The sequence below is a fragment of the Leguminivora glycinivorella genome, chromosome 4 (assembly GCF_023078275.1).
Source record: "Leguminivora glycinivorella isolate SPB_JAAS2020 chromosome 4, LegGlyc_1.1, whole genome shotgun sequence".
NCBI classification, from domain to species: domain Eukaryota; kingdom Metazoa; phylum Arthropoda; class Insecta; order Lepidoptera; family Tortricidae; genus Leguminivora; species Leguminivora glycinivorella.
Genome location: NC_062974.1, coordinates 2,250,395 through 2,268,961, shown reverse-complemented (window position 1 = coordinate 2,268,961; position 18,567 = coordinate 2,250,395). Strand labels below are relative to the sequence as shown.

Here is an 18,567-nt window from a genome sequence, read left to right as displayed (position 1 = left end):
ACGGCCCATCTCTAATCTACATATATTGATGATCGGTCTGGCGTAGTCGGTAGTGACCCTGCGTCCTAAGCCGATGGTCCACGGTTCGAATTCCGGTAAGGGCATTTATTTCTGACGAACGAACACAGATATTTTTTCCTGAGTCAAAGATATTTTCTATGCATATAAGTATGTATATCTTCGCCTAGCACCCATAGTGCAAGCTTTGCTTAGTTTGGAGCTAGGTTGATTTGATCTGTGTAAGGTGTCCCCTGATATTTATTTGAAACTAACATTTGCCCGCGTAGGGTTGCAAATAGAAAAAAAAACATTTTTTTTTTTCAGAATTATGAAAAAAAAACATGAAAAAATATCGAGCACCATTTTTTTTTCCAGATGAACAAATAATTCATTAAAAAACAGTATAAAAGTTTTAACTGCTTTGCAAATTTTGAGATTTCGTACTTTAGAAAAAAATATACTCCAGAAAAAAACCGGCCAAAAGCGTGTCGGGCCACGCTCAGTGTAGGGTTCCGTAGTTTTCCGTATTTTTCTCAAAAACTACTGAACCTATCAAGTTCAAAACAATTTTCCTAGAAAGTCTTTATAAAGTTCTACTTTTGTGATTTTTTTCATATTTTTTAAACATATGGTTCAAAAGTTAGAGGGGGGGGGACGCACTTTTTTTTCCTTTAGGAGCGATTATTTCCGAAAATATAAATATTATCAAAAAACGATCTTAGCAAACCCTTATTCATTTTTAAATACCTATCTAACAATATATCACACGTTAGGGTTGGAATGAAAAAAAATTTCAGCCCCCACTTTACATGTAGGGGGGGTACCCTAATAAAACATTTTTTTCCATTTTTTATTTTTGCACTTTGTCGGCGTGATTCATATACATATTGGTACCAAATTTCAGCTTTCTAGTGCTAACGGTTACTGAGATTATCCGCGGACGGACGGACGGACGGACGGACGGACGGACGGACGGACGGACGGACGGACGGACGGACGGACGGACGGACAGACAGACATGGCGAAACTATAAGGGTTCCTAGTTGACTACGGAACCCTAAAAACTGGTTTTTTTTTACGGCTTTTTTTCATGTTTTTTTTTTCAATCCAGAAAAAAACCGTTTTTTCGCGGCTTCGCTCGCGTTAGAAAGAGACAAAAAGTAGCCTGAGTGACATCACTTCTCCATCTCCATCCCTTCCATCTAACTCCACTTAAAAAATCACGTCAATTCGTCGCTCCGTTTTGCCGTGTAAGACGGACAAACAAACAGACACACACACTTTCCCATTTATAATATTAGTTTGATATGACCTTGAAGAACACTCACGCTGATTGGATGCGGAATTCGCGACCATTGTCAAGGTTATAAAAAAACCAGTTCAAAACATTAAGATTTATTTATTTAGTCGTATGGCAAAGAACAGAAACATTCATAGGTTAAAATTAAGTCCAATCAGCCATTTATTGGCCTCGTCGCTAAGGGTGAACATTAAGATTAAGGCGCCACTATAGACATATACATGTATTTAAGAAATTTTTGTTATTTTGGAAACAAAACACATGAAAATTAGAATGTAATATTTTCTGATGGTTAAATAAATCCACACAATTTTTTTTTTTTTTTGGAGTCAATAAAATAAATTTAAAGACTACATTTGGTGAAGATTTTTATATGGCGCACTAAATATTTATTCAACTTGTTGAAATACTCTTGAACTCAAAACGTAGCGAGTGAGACAATTTGAATTTCATTGGATATGGATGGGTCCAACATTTGAATTTCATAATTCTTTATGCAAGTTAAACCGAATACGGTCGGTTCAGAAAAAAAGCCCTAACGCAAACGATTATTTTCTGAAATATATATATTTGGTAAGTACTTATGAAATGTATTCGACTATAAAATAGGCAAGGATTAGTAGGATCCATAAGTTAATTTAATACCTACATAATATCTAGAATAAGTTAGATTAAATATGTATCTTCAGAATATGTGCCTTCACAACAAACCTGTAATAGCGTCACAACTATTATAACCTCAGTATAACTGACATACAAATAGGATATCTATACTAATATTATAAATGGGAAAGTGTCTGTTTGTTTGTCCGTCCTACTGATGTGCCGACGGAAAGTTTCCAAAATTCTGAAATTTTCTCATAGGAAACCTTCGGAAACTTTCCATACTTTGTATGGACAATTTTATGGGTGGAAACACTGGAAACTTTCCATTTCATAAATTTAAATTCCCTTTATTTTTCGTGAAAGTTTCCTGAATTTTTCAAGAAATTAAAAAATTTTTGGAGAGTCCGCAACTTGCACATCACTAGTCCGTCCTTCACGGCAAAACGGAGCGACGAATTGACGTGATTTTTAATTTGGAGATAGTTTAAGGGATGGAGAGTGACATAGGCTACTTTTTGTCTCTTTCTAACGCGAGCGAAGCCGCGGGCAAAAGCTAGTACCTTATAAATTGCTAGGATAAAGTGCAATGCCGCAATTTATAAACATTAATCAAATAACATCACGTCAAGATACCAAGAACACCAACTAAATGTTTATGGAATTATGGATACGTACAGAAATATTTACAAAAATGATAAGTACTTTTCTCTTTTCTCACTCTCATTGCCTTTAGTAGGTATTGACCGTGCATATATCATATTTTATCTTCATTACAACTTCGAAACAACGTATTCAGATTCGCGGAAAAATGCAAACAGAAGCTTATTTAATAAACCCAGAAGTTCGTGAATTCTCACAATCCCGAGATGTTTTCCGGAAAAGTATGGAAATGTTGACCTTCATATTTTATCTTCATTAGAATTTCGAAACAACGTATTCATATTCGCGGAAAAATGCAAACAGGAGCTTATTTAATAAACCCAGAAGTTCGTGAATTCTCACAATCCCGAGATGTTTTCCGGAAAAGTATGGAAATGTTGACATCGGGCTTACAACTCTAGGGCATTAATGCCGGCCTAGCCAGAACGACAATCGTTGACGTTAGACGCCGATCGAAATGCAGTTTGGCTCTGTCTCACTTCGGACTATGGTGATCAAATACACCGTGTTTTTATTGAATTCCTTTAAATTTAAGGGAAAGTTCTTTAGGTCAAATACAATTAATTTCTCTAAACTAGCAATCTAATTCTTACGGTTATCGAATTATTAAAAAAATAAATTTAATTGTTATTCTATGTATATAAGTATGTGTATATTATTTATATCGTTGTCTGAGTACCTGCAACACAAGCCTTCTTGAGCTTACCGTGGGACTTAGTCAATCTGTGGAAGAATGTCCTATAATATTTATTTATTTATTTATTTATAATTATGAACACGTGTGTGGCATCCCTTACCACTTCCTTAAGTTATTTGTTTCGACATGTGCCGTCAATCACTTGATACTTATTTGAATGTTATTCTTAAGGGTCTCTAACACTTATAATTTCATTTATTATGTACCTATACAAATTGTGTTTTTTTTTGCGAATTTAACCAAAAGTGATATACAGGGTGATTCCTGATAATGAACCTAACGACGTGTTGAATTTAACGGAAAACAAAAAACACGGTGTATATGAAACAAACGCGTTCCTACGCACACACCATGCTTTTGTGAGTGAGATTAGACAAAAATCCCCCCGTTGACATTGCATTATTTATTTTGTTAGGTTGTGACGAGTTTTCCATACATTTTTTTATACACGGTGTAACATTAACATGAGGAAACCGAATAATTTTAACAGCGTATTCCTCGTAAATTTAGAAGAGTAAAATGTCATATAAACTTTTCTGGATTTCGCCTACTTTCAGAGTTATAAGCATTAAAAAAAATACTTAAAATAATTACTTATTATTTCTCAGAACATGCTATTTTGATGGTGATGATGCCATTATCGGACATTTAATCTAACTATAGTAACTGTGTCGCTTAACTTCAAAACTGGGTAAATCCATTCTGTTATAAGGTTAATTATCTTTCAGATCATATTATATTTTTTATATATTCAACCTTAAAGCAGATTGGATTTACCCAGGTTTGAAGTTAAGCGACACAACTATCCTCGTTGATGGATGTCAAAAAATAACTACATAATAACTCATTGCAAAAAAGTATTTTTTTTAGAAAAAAATGTATTTTTAAAATTTTAAATGCCAGTTTTACCAATAGGTAACATTAATCAGTAAATACTTTTTATGTGAAAAAAAAAATACAAAAAAAATATATTTTTGGCGATATTTGCTTAACGTCATATATAACATACTGTGCGAATATGGTAGAGCGATAGAGATAGCTAATAACGATATTATAGCGTTTGTACATTTGGCTACGTATTCTGATACTTATTACTAGTCCATTGTTACTCGCAGAGAACTCACGCGAGCACAGATTCTTTGTTCCAACGTTCATTGGAGGCCTATCGAGGTCTCTTGAATTAGTGAACCACGATATTCAACAGAGCCTTGATGGCATGAATAAATAAATAAATATAAATATTGGGGACACCTTACACAGATCAACTTAGCCGCTAACTAAGCAAAGCTTGTAATATGGATGCTAAGCGACGATATACATACTTAAATAAATAAATACATACTTATATACATAGGAAAACATCCATGACTCAGGAACAAATATCTGTGCTCATCACACAAATAAATGCCCTTACCGGGATTCGAACCCAGGACCGCGGCTTAGTAGGCAGGGTCACTACTAACTGAGCCAGACCGGTCGTCAAATGGAATGGAATGGTTTAGGTTTACTTTTTAGAAAATATTACTCGATATCCTACACGTTATGAAAATGTCATTCGTTATTATAACTAATAACGGTTTGAATTTTCGCGTTTTTAGTAATTAGGTATATTTTATACTAGCTTTTCCCTGCGGCTTCGCTCGCGTTAAATTCGAAAATTGCGGAATGCTCCATACAAACTTCCACCCCCCATTTTAGGGAAGTGGTGGTTAGAAAGAGACAAACAGTAGCCTATGTCACTCTCCATCCTTTCAACTATCTCCACTTAAAAAATCACGTCAGTTCGTCGCTCGGTTTTGCCCTGAAAGACGGACAAACAAACAGACACACACACTTTCCCATTTATAATATTAGTATGGATTCAAAATCACTTTTCGAAACGTCGGAAAAAAGGTTAAATAAAGTTTACTAGTAATTAATCGCGTTCGGACTATTTTAAGGGTGCCTTTTCATCAGAGAGGCGCTACGTGGATGTCTTTGATATCCCCCAATCACCTTAGTGGAAGTGGAATCCGCTCCCACTATCGCTACGCTATGTGGAACGATGATATCAAACACACCCACGTAGGGCAGCTCTGGTGGAAAGGCACCCTAAATGGCTTTAACTATGACATTCATTGTATGTTGTCATTCAAATTACCAGAGGCCGAGGTAGACCAAAGATGAGATGGCAGAAAGACCTGGACTCATTTTGTGGCGGCTGACGAGAGCATGCGCAGAGTCGTGACGAGTGGCGGAAAACAGGGGAGGCATTTGCACAAAAAAATAGTATTTTATACAATCGTGATATAATTCAAAGCTTTTCAGTCGAGTACCATGTTTAGGCCACGAAGCTTGCTGAGTGGCCTAATAGTACGGTACGAGAGTGAAAAGCTTAATTATATCACTATTGTATATAATACTTTTTCTACAAGTCATCATCTTCATCATCAATGGACGAAAAATATCATAATTCAATTTAAAATTAATATTAATGGCGTCGTTCACCGTCGTATCAACATCGAATTACTTGGCAACCAATTGTTTGTAATAAACGTCTGTGATTGGTCGATAACGCGATAGATAAAAAAAATGTGTTTCAGATGCAGACAAATTTGCCAGGTATCGCAAATTAGTATAGAACTTGTATGAAGTTCGATTTTTGAAATTATTACAGTTAACTAAAAGTGAACTGTAATGAAATATTATAGTTGACTTAGTGTCAAAGACTATCTAACACTGAAAAGTCAGCACTTATAGTTTAGTCTGTGGTGTCCTAATTGACAGATTAAAGTCGACGAGTAGGAAAAATTGTATGAAGAATGTGAACAGCCAGTCCAAAATTGTTAGGTACATACTAGAACCAACAATTATACCTATACAGTATACATCTTGCGTGACATTTACGCTATTCTAAAACGTACAAAGCCTTGGTAGATACTCAGTTCAGAACCTTGTTCCAATGTAATTTTGAACACGCAAGCTCGGGAAACATGAGTAATTAATTCATTTAATTACGAAATATACTTTAAAAAGGGTCAACTCAAGTAGAAAGGTTTTCGAGGGTAAGGCACTGGTCCCACTAAAAGCCAGTAACAGTAAGCGATGAGCTATCACGAACAAAAGATAGTCGCTCCCGTGTAAATAAAAGAGACGCAATGATAGCACGAGCGAGTTATAGTTCCTCGCCGAGCGATGAACTATAAATCGCTCCCTCTCTTTCTCTCTCTGTCTATCTCTCTTTTTATTTACATGGGAGCGACTCTTTTATTTCTCAACTCGTTTCTATCACCGATAGCTCATCACCAGGGCCCGTAACTTTCATGCCGATGACATCAATTTGACGTCACGCTGCATATAGGTGATTCAAATAGTTTTCAATCAATTTAATCATGTACAAATGACTTCCAAAGTAAGCCATTCCTACGTGGAATAACTAATACCTACTTGATACGTGAAACGAAAATGAAACAATTTGTTTTGTTTTTATAATTTATTGAAATGTGGTAACAAAACTATATAATTAATATGTATGTATCAAAAATAAACAAATAATTTTGATGTATCAAGTAGGGTATTAATTATTTCACGTATGAATAGCCCAGCTTTGAAGTCATGATTAAAATGATTAATGAATAATGATTAATTATTAAATAAAACTCTATATGCAGCGTGACGTCAAATTGATGTCATCGGCATGAAAGTTACGGGCCCTGCGCATCACTTACTCGTTTTTGGTGAGACCTGTCTAAATCTCGGTTATAAAACTTTTGTATCCGACATTTCGGAACTTTGACCGAATTGAATTTGTTGATTTATGGACGATCACGTGCTAGCCTTTTCAAGGGCAAACTGGCATTTAAACTAACAATCATTTGAACAGAAAGGGCTTGTCGTGGCATTGTAGGGAACTTCTAATGGTTCTACATTGTTTGCGTTTCAATTAAGATTTTTCTTTATGGTAAAATGTTCTAGAAGGAATATTTTAACGCGGAGGCTTAATTTATAGCTTAACCTCCTAAGGGCCAAGGTCCTACCTATAGTACTTATTCAGTTCGATGAAATTTAAATCATATATCTGGGCGACCGAGCTTCGCTCGGTTCTGTTTCGTATCCTTGACCTGTGTCGCCATCTAGTTGGAAAATAAATAGTACCTACATCGATCAATCGAAAGAACTCTCAGTCTTAACAACACAACTACTCCACACGAGATGGCGCGCGTTTCGTCACAAAAGCTCAGAGTGTATTTTTCTATTCGTGTTAGCCTTGACCTGTGTCGCCATCTAGTCTTTGAAGTAAATAATACTTACATCGACCGAAAGACTTCTGTCTCAACAATACAACTACTCCACACGAGATGGCGTGCGAAGAAAAACGCGTGAAAACTCGAAAATTCGCGTTTTCCGGGACCTAAGGATATGTTAGATCGATTTTTCACCCACGAAAACCCCCACATAACAAATTTCAGCGAAATCGTTAGAGCGGTTCCCGAGATCGTCGGTATAAATAAATAAATAGATAAATAAATAAATAAATATACAAGAATTGCTCGTTTAATAGTATAAGATTCAATTGGAACAGAGTCCCATTTGTTTTGGTTTGTTAAATTTTCAAACAAAACCAAAATTAGCTCTATTCCCTAGAGTAAAGGTTCATATTTCAGTGGCAAATTCTGAATTTTTCATTTGTTTACGAGGTTAAGATAAAAAAATGTGTAATCCACACTAATATTATAAATGGGAACGTGTGTCTGTTTGTTTGTCCGTCTTTCACGGCAAAACGGAGCGACGAATTGACGTGATTTTTTAAATGGAGATAGTTGAAGGGATGGAGAGTGACATAGGCTACTTTTTGTCTCTTTCTAACGCGAGCGGGCAAAGGCTAGTATTATATGTATTACAAAAATCTACAGAAGGTAAGAATTTGATCATAATTATGTACAAGTTACATTGTAAGACGTGGAAAATATTTTGATTAGTTTTCTTCCCCAGTTACCGTCTGTACTTAAAAAATATTATTTAGTTATACATTTTTTATACCACGTAATACATTTTAGTGGCAAAAATGTACTAGACTTCGACAACTGAGTGAGCAAAAATAAAACTTTATTTTTAAAACGGCTGCAACGATTTGTGTTAATGAAAACTTGCAGCCTTGTTTGTTAATTAACAAATAAATTGCTAAAATAAAAAATTAACCACCTAAGTTACCGTGAAACGCTTTTTTTAATTTTTCAGGCACCATGCATTTTTAATAAGAATATATTAGGTTGTAAGAAAATAGAAAAATACTTGCAAATATTCACCCCAAAACAAGCCTGAACATAAAGTTAAATAAAGTTGTAAATATACTTAATCCCTGCCCTCAGGATGCGGAGGCGCATTCTGTTTTCAACTATTTGATAAGGATCGTATTTTGATAAGATCTTCAGTCATGTAACGGGCCATTTCAAGATAAGACCCATTTACACGAAGTGAGAACTCTCATGCCATTACGTTGTTTTGAAACACATGAAACTGCATGCAAGTAGCTTTGCCGTTTATAAGTATGAATAGAAGTCAAAACACGCCGAAGAGTTGATGTTTCTCCTCTTTCCTCCCAGCTTTATCTCCCCAGTATTAATGTTTTTCAATCTTCACGAAAACTATGAAAGGCACATACTCTATTACAAGCATTAGCAATTGTGGGGCGCTGATCAAATATTTTTTGCACAAAATATGGCGAACCTAATACAAATATTTTAAATAAATATTATAATAAATATAAATATTTTACTTGACACCATTGCCATCTAACGCGACAATGCGAGCAACCTTTTGGCACAGTGCCCAGCAGCAGTAACTTGGGATGCGATTTTTATTTGTAACTTTATTTAGTTAGTTTATAGTCATAATTTTAAATTTGATAGTTTATTAAGTCACCAAAAAGTCGCACCTCAGTATGTTATTGGCAGCTTCCAGAGTTGTTATTCCGATGATTCAACTTCGTATCAAAATAACCAGAAAACAACATTGTTGGCAACAGAATAGGCCTCCGAGTTTTACAATTTCGCGGCACAATTTCGTAAAATTCTCAGTCCAATTGGGTCATTAATGTTGGTAGAAATTTGGCCGGATGTGAATTAGGTGAAATTGTCTGTGGGGTATTCCTTTGTGATTTTTTCAAGCAAAAAAACATAAGGGGATTTGTTGGAAGTTTACAACTTTGTTATAACATGTTGCGGTCAGTCTTGTTTGTTTCTTTTTATGCTAAATTTAGAAAGTGTAATTTTCCATCATTTTTGTGTGTTATAAAACTTTTACCTTCACTGATTGTTTTATTTCATAAAATACTAAAGTTCATAGAGTTTCGAAACATAAGTGGATTGTTTTTGCAGAACTTGTGATTCTGAGTGAAAATGGAAATGATGGAATAAACAAAAATAAATTATACGCGATTTAATCCGTTTCCATAGTTTTATTTCATGTGTAACTATCGCGGTAACCGAAGACAATAAAAATAAATTATCTAGAGGTAAAATGAAAGTTGGAGGTAAAAATTTACATAGAAATGCCCGTACCAGGCGAAATGTAAAAAATCATAATATAGGTAGGTAAAGTCATTAGCAATAATATGTTACTCTTCTAAGGCTGCAAAAATATCTGATACGATATTATAGGTTGAGCCCATGTTGAGCCACTGTATTGTACTGTTGTACATAGTAAATAAAAACATTAATCTAACATTACTTGAGTAAACCAAGTCAAGTAATTAAATTACACTCGTAAAACAGATTCAAAACGTAAAATCCAAACCTAATTGTATCACAAGCACCATTTAAGTACCTAATGAAAGAAACATCACTAGAATTTAATTGGCTTCAGCAATCCTCTTAGTCCATTAATGAGTAGTATAATTATTCAGTTTCTATTCCAATTAGTGGAATCGTATCGCTAAGCTGATTAGTATTTTACTGTTTTAGGCACTGCACCCACCAAAAGCGAGCGAAATAAGCGATGAGCTATTAGCTGATAGGTCCCTGCGCGATGAAATAAAAAGAAAGATATAATTACATACATACATACATACAATCACGCCTGTATCCCATAAAGGGGTAGGCAGAACACATGAAACTACTAAAGCTTCAGTGCCACTCTTGGCAAATAAGGGGTTGAAAGAAAACGAAACTGTGACATTGCAGTGACAGGTTGCCAGCCCCTCGCCTACGCTACGCCACAATTTAACCCATATCCCATAGTCGCCTAGTAGATATAATTATTTAATAAAAAGCATTTATTAGCACAAAATACATACCTATCAATAACTAATTAATTGAAATACAATTGTACTCACATTATTATATCGCTATTGCTGCGACATGTTGAGTCTGCGGAGTTTAGCCGTCGCGTGAACTCCTATATGCCTGAAGAGGGGCCTCCGAATGGGCCCGAAACATGTCGCAGCAATAGCGATATAATAACGTGAGTACAACCGTATTTCAACTAATTATTTGAATATGTCTCACGAAAGTTTAACATATATATTATCAATAACTATCTAAAACTAAAACTAGTTACAAACAAAAATATATAAGTTGCGCTAAATGGTCCTTACTTCAGCTAGGTATCACGGTATGGGCCACATGGCACACTCCGCGACGCTGGTTTTCTGTAAGACCTAGAAGATGGACTAGGTGGCACTAAGTAAATGGACTAAGTATTACAATTTAGACGATAATGAGAAACTAAATAACATAAAAAGTCTTAGAATGTTCGCGTGTAATGTAGATGTAAATGTGTGTGAGTGTGCACGGTTGCCTAAGTGTTGCTTTTCTGCTTAGGCAGTATGAATTTGCGAAGATGAATTTTGAATGTGGACACGGTTTTGATTAGAGATGGGCCGAATATTCGGTAAATATTCGGTATTCGGCATGTTCGGCAAGATTTTCAATGTTCGTATTCGGCCGAATAGTTCGGTTACATTGTCGAATATTTACCGAATAAACAAAGTAAATAATTAATGAAGATTTTACGTATTCCATTGCATAATAAGCTCCTATTTTATTAGCTTTCAAAGGAACTACTAAATATGCGTCAAAATATAAACACAATTGTTTTGTAGAAAAGTTAAATAAACCGTAGTTTAAGAGTTGAGAAGAGTTCAGAGTTGTTTTAACTAAGTTTCAGTTATCCACTAAATCATAAGAACATAGTTGTAGTATAAGAGTTTTGAATGATTCACGGTTATTTTCATTAGACTTATATTGACCGGGATATAGACCGTGATTACCTTTTTGATTTTTGTCGAGCTCCCGATATTTCGACGCAGTTGCATGCATCATGATCACGGAAAACTGACGAAAGCGGGTGGAAATATCGGGAGCTCGACAAAAATCAAAAAGGTAATCACGGTCTATATCCCGGTCAATATAAGTCTAATAGTTGTAGTATGTAACAATTATCAATCATTTCATAGGTTTAATCTTAACATTCGCTTTAAAAATATGGCGTAACCGAATATTCGGCCGAATGTTCGGTTCGGTAAGAGCTGAACCGAATGTTCGGCCGAATATTCGTAATCGGCAAAGTCCATATTCGGCTCATCTCTAGTTTTGATGATAGCGCGGGCGAGTTATAGATCGTCGCCGAACGATGAACTATACATCGCTCGCTCTCTTTTGTATTTACATGGAAGCGACTATCTTATTCGTTTCTATCGCCGCCGATAGCTCATCGCTTACGCGCCTTTGGTGGAACCAGTGCCTTAGTGGTTGCCGAGTCGTCTTAAAAAAAAAAGCCTTTTATTCCAAATCTTACATTTAAAGTGTTTACGTATTGGTTAGTAGTTTCCTATAACTAGTTGTTAGTGTTAGTTTTTACGTTTATACTAGAGTAGCATTAATACAAATTTATTTTCACCACACCAACTGGTAAAGGCTTTCTTTGCTATTCAAAAACAGATACCAAAATTGCATTTTATCCACAAGGGGGAAAAGTAATTTCATACAAATTTTAACTTGATATCTCAATCTGGCGGCTAGATTTTACCTATAAATGATGATTTTGAATCATAAATATTAAATAAATTTGATTTGATTTATTTTGATGTTTATAGTCAGTATTTTGTTCGTGTTGGTGTGGCTGTGGTGAAAAATTTTGTGTTTCACTCGGTGGCAAAGTTCGTGCCTTGATACCCTCGCAACGCTCAAGATTCCACTTTTTGAACCACTATTTAATCATAATTTAAACGTCAATAACGTCATCACTGTCTTCACATGTTGTCCACCAACTGACGCGCTTGACTATAGCCTACTCGTATTTAATATCACATCACAAGATTCATATTAGGGCTAAATTAGTGGTTGTCGAGTTGTCTTATCTATTATGCTTTTCTTTTTTCACTTATTAATTCATTCAATATTAAATCTCATCATGCGTGAGAGGAGGCATGTGCCCAGCAGTGGGACGTATAGGCTCAATTATTATTAGTGGATACCAGGAATAGGCAGGAGTAATATCGAGTTTGACAATAGTGAAAAGCGAAAATTAAAGCATAAAAACTCCAGCGGATATGTCTCCAAATTAAGTAAATAATGTGAGCATTTGTATTTTATCATGCAGAAACGTCTGCGAGTGATATTACATATGTTTTAATTAAAGGAAAAATGGAAAAATTTACACCTTCAGAGGTCGCAGGTTCGAGTCCTGCCAGAGGTGTAAATTTTTCCATTTTTCCTTTAATTTAAAAATATGAAATGTAAGCATGTTTTCTAAATTCGAGGCTTTGCCTAGTGACAAAGTTTTTTTACCCTCAGTTACCTTAGGTATCTGTTCGTTATAAAGAAAGTTTGCGTACTTGTCAAGGTATTGTAATATGTATAAATATTTTATGTTCATAATTAACGACAATGGCAAACGTAAGTCGCGCTAAGTCTATCTCAAGTAGTCGCCTAAATCTAGTAAGAGGGGTTCATTAAAATGTAAGGCATGAATGCGCTGTACAGTTGTACTATTTTTAGCACACGAGGGTCCGAAGAAAACTCTCGAAAGAAACATCTCGTTTGCGTGTAAATTCTCGTATTTACCACACCTAATAAATATACTCTAGCATCGTTTCATTTCAGTTGATAGAACGTTAAAAATAATGTACAATGTCATATTTTAAAATTCAAAACAGTGATGTTCTTATTTGTTTCTTGACAAAGACAAAACATGATTTGCGAGTGCAAAAGAAAAATCGAACCCATTTACCAATTTTGTCAGAAATACTGAAAAAAGCTTTTTGTTTATTAAAATATTAGTACTTTGTGTCGCTATAATATAATACCTATCAATACAGACTTATTTAATTACGTAAAGTATTGAAAATATATCTTAATGTTCAGCTTTGATCATTTCTTGGAGCAATCTTCTCGATATTGGCTCATACTTACGGGCTTTTTTATTAACAGCGCTGGTTGCCTAGCGGTAAGTACGTGCTACATTTGTTCTGGAGGTCGCGGGTTTGAACCCCGGCTCGCACCAATGAGTTTATCGGAATTTATGTTTCGCACATATTCCTTTGATATTTACCAGTCGCTTTTCGGTGAAGGAAAACACCGCGTGGAAACCGGACTAATTCCAATAAGATCTAGTTTACCCTTCGGGTTGGAAGATCGCTTTCGTAAAAACTAGTGTCTACGCCAAATCTTGGGGTTAGTTGTCAAAGCCGACCCCAGGCTTCCATGAGCCGTGGCAAATGCCGGGATAACGCAAGGAGGATGACGGGTTTTTCATTGACTGTCAAGATCTCGAACAGTAACATAATGTGCTGAGTATTTGAGTGATATAACGTTATTTTATGTTCTGTCATTTTTTAAGACTAAAATAACGGGAAGACCGTTTATTTCATTTGAAAATGGGCTGCTTAATCAGATCAGAAAGCGAATAAATTCTCTTATCTTTTTTTCTTTTCCAATTACGTTACAGACTTTTTATTACGGAGAAAATATTAACTTCATTCCAAAAATTTGCATTATCTTAAACGCTACATTAGGCTAGTTTCCTATACTTAAAATAAAATATTTTATGCCATGCACGAAATAAAGCACCACATAATTAGAAGAAAAACATGGACAGTAGTTATGTTTAAACATAATTTCTATTTAATAAGTCAAAGAGAAAGATATAAAGTAGATGAATTGACTGTGACGTCACTCCTCAGTATTTCATAGTATTTCCATATAAGCAAATCGTTTTGACAATTCTTAAAAAGAAGCTGATTTGACTAGTAGGAAACTAGCCTTTTATTTAAGGTGTTTATTTTTAAACAGCGATAATAAGCACTTCTGAGCAACACGGTTGTTTTAACTTAACACGAGTTATACAAAGAAAAATCCATACTATCCATACTAATATTATAAATGGGAAAATGTGTGTGTTTGTTTGTCCGTCTTTCACGGCAAAATGGAGCGACCAATTGACGTGATTTTTTAAGTGGAGATAGTTGGAGGGATGGAGAGTGACATAGGCTACTTTTTGTCTCTTTCTAACGCGAGCGAAGCCGCGGGAAAAAGCTAGTAGGTATATAATTGCACAATTTCAAAACTAGTACTTTTCCAATTTCATTTAGACGATTGTATGTATGTATGTATAAACTCTTAATTGTATAAAACATAAATATATCGCAGGATAAGCAGTACAAAGACGAACTTCCTTTAACTTCAGGGATTTCTTCTAGCTATCTTTTAAATACTTAGGTTTGATAAATTCCATCAATTTCAGAAAAATGATATTTTATTAATCCATAATATGGCATAATTAATTATATTATGACTGTGGTATATGGGTTAAATTGCGGCGTAGGCGAGAGGTTGGCAACCAATCACTGCAAGGTCACAATTTTGTTTTTTTTTTCAAATTTTTAATTCCTGGCACTGAAACTGGAGTAGTTTCATGTGTTCTGCCTACCCCTTTCTGGGATACAGGCGCGATTGTATGTATGTATGTAAGCCATAATTATGTCCTATTTGTAGGACATTAGAACGTTGGTTTGAACGACGGAAGCTGGTTGAAATGTCGAACGTCGATCGGCTCAAACGGCCTCATTATACCTACATTCACATCAGTTGCTACGTGTTCAGACCCTGTACAATCACAATCATCTATATCTATGCATATCGAAACTTATTACTGGAGATGAAGAAGTTTCAAAATTATATTGACGTTTTAGGATATGTTATATTTTATGGAGTAAGTGAACAGGTCCCGTAGCCGAATTGCATTTCTACGACGCTCTGTTGCGCCAATACGCACGAGCGATAGCGATAGATATCTACGAGCGTTTCGTGAGCGTTTCTGCATTCGGCTACGCACGCAGTGCCTCCAAAGCCCTTTTACGCACGGTTACTTACACACACCTGTATCCCACAAAGGGGTCGGCAGAGTACATGAAACTACTCGAGTTTTAATGCCATTAACGGGTTGAAAGAAAATGAAAAAATAAAATGAAAATGAAATATTTATTTTTCAAGTAGGCATATTACAATGCGCATATGAACGTCAAATAAAGCTACGTCAAATAAACTAAATTGTGTCATTGCAGTGACAGGTTGACAGCCTCTCGCCTAAACCCATATCCCACAGTCGACTTCTACGAAACCTACGGGAAAAATGGGGTGGTGAAATTCTTAATTCGTCACCACACGAGCTACTTATTAATCTAGAGGTAGACTAAACTATAAACAAAAATGTCATACATTTTTCTTGACGCATCGTATTTCAAAATGTATCATTCATTTCATGGTAGTGGCTCAGTATATACAATACATGTACGTCGGGTACTCTGTACATTTACGTTTAGTATAGACAAGTCGGGTATTATGTACATTTCCACGGTCAAATGAACGTGTAACGCTGAATGACACGCATAGTGGGGGAAGGTGTTCAAGGTGGCATTCAAAATGACTTTGGAGTTTATTGTTTAATAAGGACTTTATAATACAGATATAGTGCGAAAAGCTTTTCCTTCGTAATTTTACGGAACCGTATACTGACACTGTCTGAACTAGCATGACAGATACAAATGTTTCCGTAAAAATACGATTGAAAAGCTTTTCGCACTACATTTCTGTACATCTGCTGCAAAAACTCCTTGGGTGCACTTCTAACTCGTTTTACGATATTTTAATTTAGAGCACATACTTTATATTTAGTGAAAACGTAAGGTAAGAATCTTGACTATAAATATATTGTTATGAATTATGATATTATTTTATTATATTTTTAATGGTGATTAAATTAACATGTTTAATTATTAGATGCATACAGGTGTAAAATCCGCAAAACAGTAAGTAATAAAACTTACAAATCGTAAAAAATCCAACAAGTGGAACGCACTAAAAACCGTTTCAAAATTCGAATACCGAACTAGAATTTAAAGAGCTTTGATAAAACAGCACGTCATCCCAATACCACTGTACCTACTACAGAATAAGTATATAATAGACCGTACGCATAAACACGATGCAACAGCCGCGCAACAGGCGCAAAAAGGCGGGAAGCATTACCGCCATTTTTAATTTAAAAAAAACTTTGACAGCTGCCCCAAACCATTGAGTGTTATCCAAGGGTGTGTTGGAAGATGTTTTTTATGTTATTTACGTACCAAAAAGTGGTGTGGTAAAAGCTGCAAGCGGTCGCGAGGTGGGTTTCGCCGCGCGGTTGATCGCGGACTGCCGTGTCACGCCGGGACCTGCGCCGCTCGCGTGACATGCGCAGAGACAACTAGGCTTTGTCCTGATATGCACAATGCATTTCAAACTATTTGCTGTATTTACTTTAAGTTGCGTACAGGCTTACGTGGGGCTTGTTTGGAAATGGAACGGGAAATGTGTAAATTTAGGCACCTATTAGCTGTCCGTAATTAGCATATTTTCTTATGTGATTAGCATATTTTCAAACGAGTAGACAGGTCGCCTTATGGTAAGCGATCACTGCCGCCTATGGTTTGAAGCCAAAACACCAGAAGGGTGAAAGGTAGTCTCAACATGTTTTGCAGTAAAGCGTTGCCGGCCTTTTCTTGAAGGTTTGAAGCCTGAAGATCGTATTGGTTTAAAGTCACACGGTGATGCACGTTTTACGAATCAGGATTTTCTCAACATGTTTTGCTCTATAAGTAGTAACTTCAATTGGAGCGGATGATGGTAATTCTTGATTTGACCAACATAAATATCACACAGTTGCAGTCCTTTATGCATACACAAATGTTCCAAATTCGTTGCTCTTATTATAAATCCCGAAATTATTATAAACCCCGACACCGAGTACCGAGTAAACCGCGGGATGTATAATCCATCCAGATACCCAGTAGGTATTATTCCCTGTCGACCATCCTCCCTCCAACCGTGGCGAATAATGATGGAGAAAGGGGTACCGGCCGACCTGGGGGTATCCGGATGGATTATACATCCCGCGTTTTACTCTCTAAGTCTGTATTTGTGCCGGAGTTCATAATTATAGCCTATTTTAGATGTAACTCTTGTAAGATTAATTTTGGTCTCAATATGTATAATATTCCTTCCTATTATTTATGTAATTACAAAAGTATTTGGCGGGCCAGACCAGACCTCAGGAAGTAGTCACCAATTGGAACCCGAACACTCTGCAACCATGTCGAAATGACAAGCAGTAAAAGATTTCTTACAATCTGATTTATAACGTGACTATGACATAGTCCTGCAGTGGCCTAAGGTTCCAATTGGTAAACCCTTTACAAGAGGGCATTTGGGCACACCTTATAAGGCCAAAAACCTTATATCCCCCTTGTAGTTGCTATATTATTAGCTTTCTTATGACTGTACATCTACGAGATCAAGCAACGCTTAAATATTTGTAACGGATACCACTACGAACGTAGCCGATTACTCAGGATGCGTCCCTCGACGGAAAACCTGCGTGGAAGAGAAGAAATTCTAAACGAGTGGTGATGAATTGAAACACAGGTCAGTTGGTCAGGACCAGTTGTCTCCACGCCACTCGATCCTGGGCCCGGTGCATGCTAGCCTGCAAAGTGGTCTTTGTCAGACAAAGACCACTCAAAGTCACAAAGATCAAAGTTACAAAATCCCTCTTCGCCCTTTGAAGTTTCGACCTGTCAAAAAATTTAATGTACTGCTTTGCGAACTGGTGCGGAAAAAAACAGTCTACTTATGTACTTAAAAAAGCTTTAATAAGAACAATACTATTTTCTCGACATTGAAACCTTCTACATTCATAATATTTCTCTACTTATTCTATGATACACGAAACCGCAAGCCCGCAATAGCTAAAAGTCCCATTCAACCGTTGTTACCGAGTTGAGTGGTGG

The 18,567-nt window shown here is 35.9% G+C and overlaps 1 protein-coding gene across 1 annotated transcript in view; it reads right to left on the bottom strand.

Moving 5' to 3' along the window:
* Positions 1–16,909, bottom strand: part of LOC125225668 — a 213,004-nt gene extending 196,095 nt beyond the window's left edge. The window contains exon 1 of the mRNA XM_048129483.1: positions 16,867–16,909. The gene's annotated coding sequence lies outside the window, so the exon portion shown is untranslated. The remainder of the gene's footprint in view (positions 1–16,866) is intronic.
* Between the last annotated feature and the right edge of the window lie 1,658 nt (positions 16,910–18,567).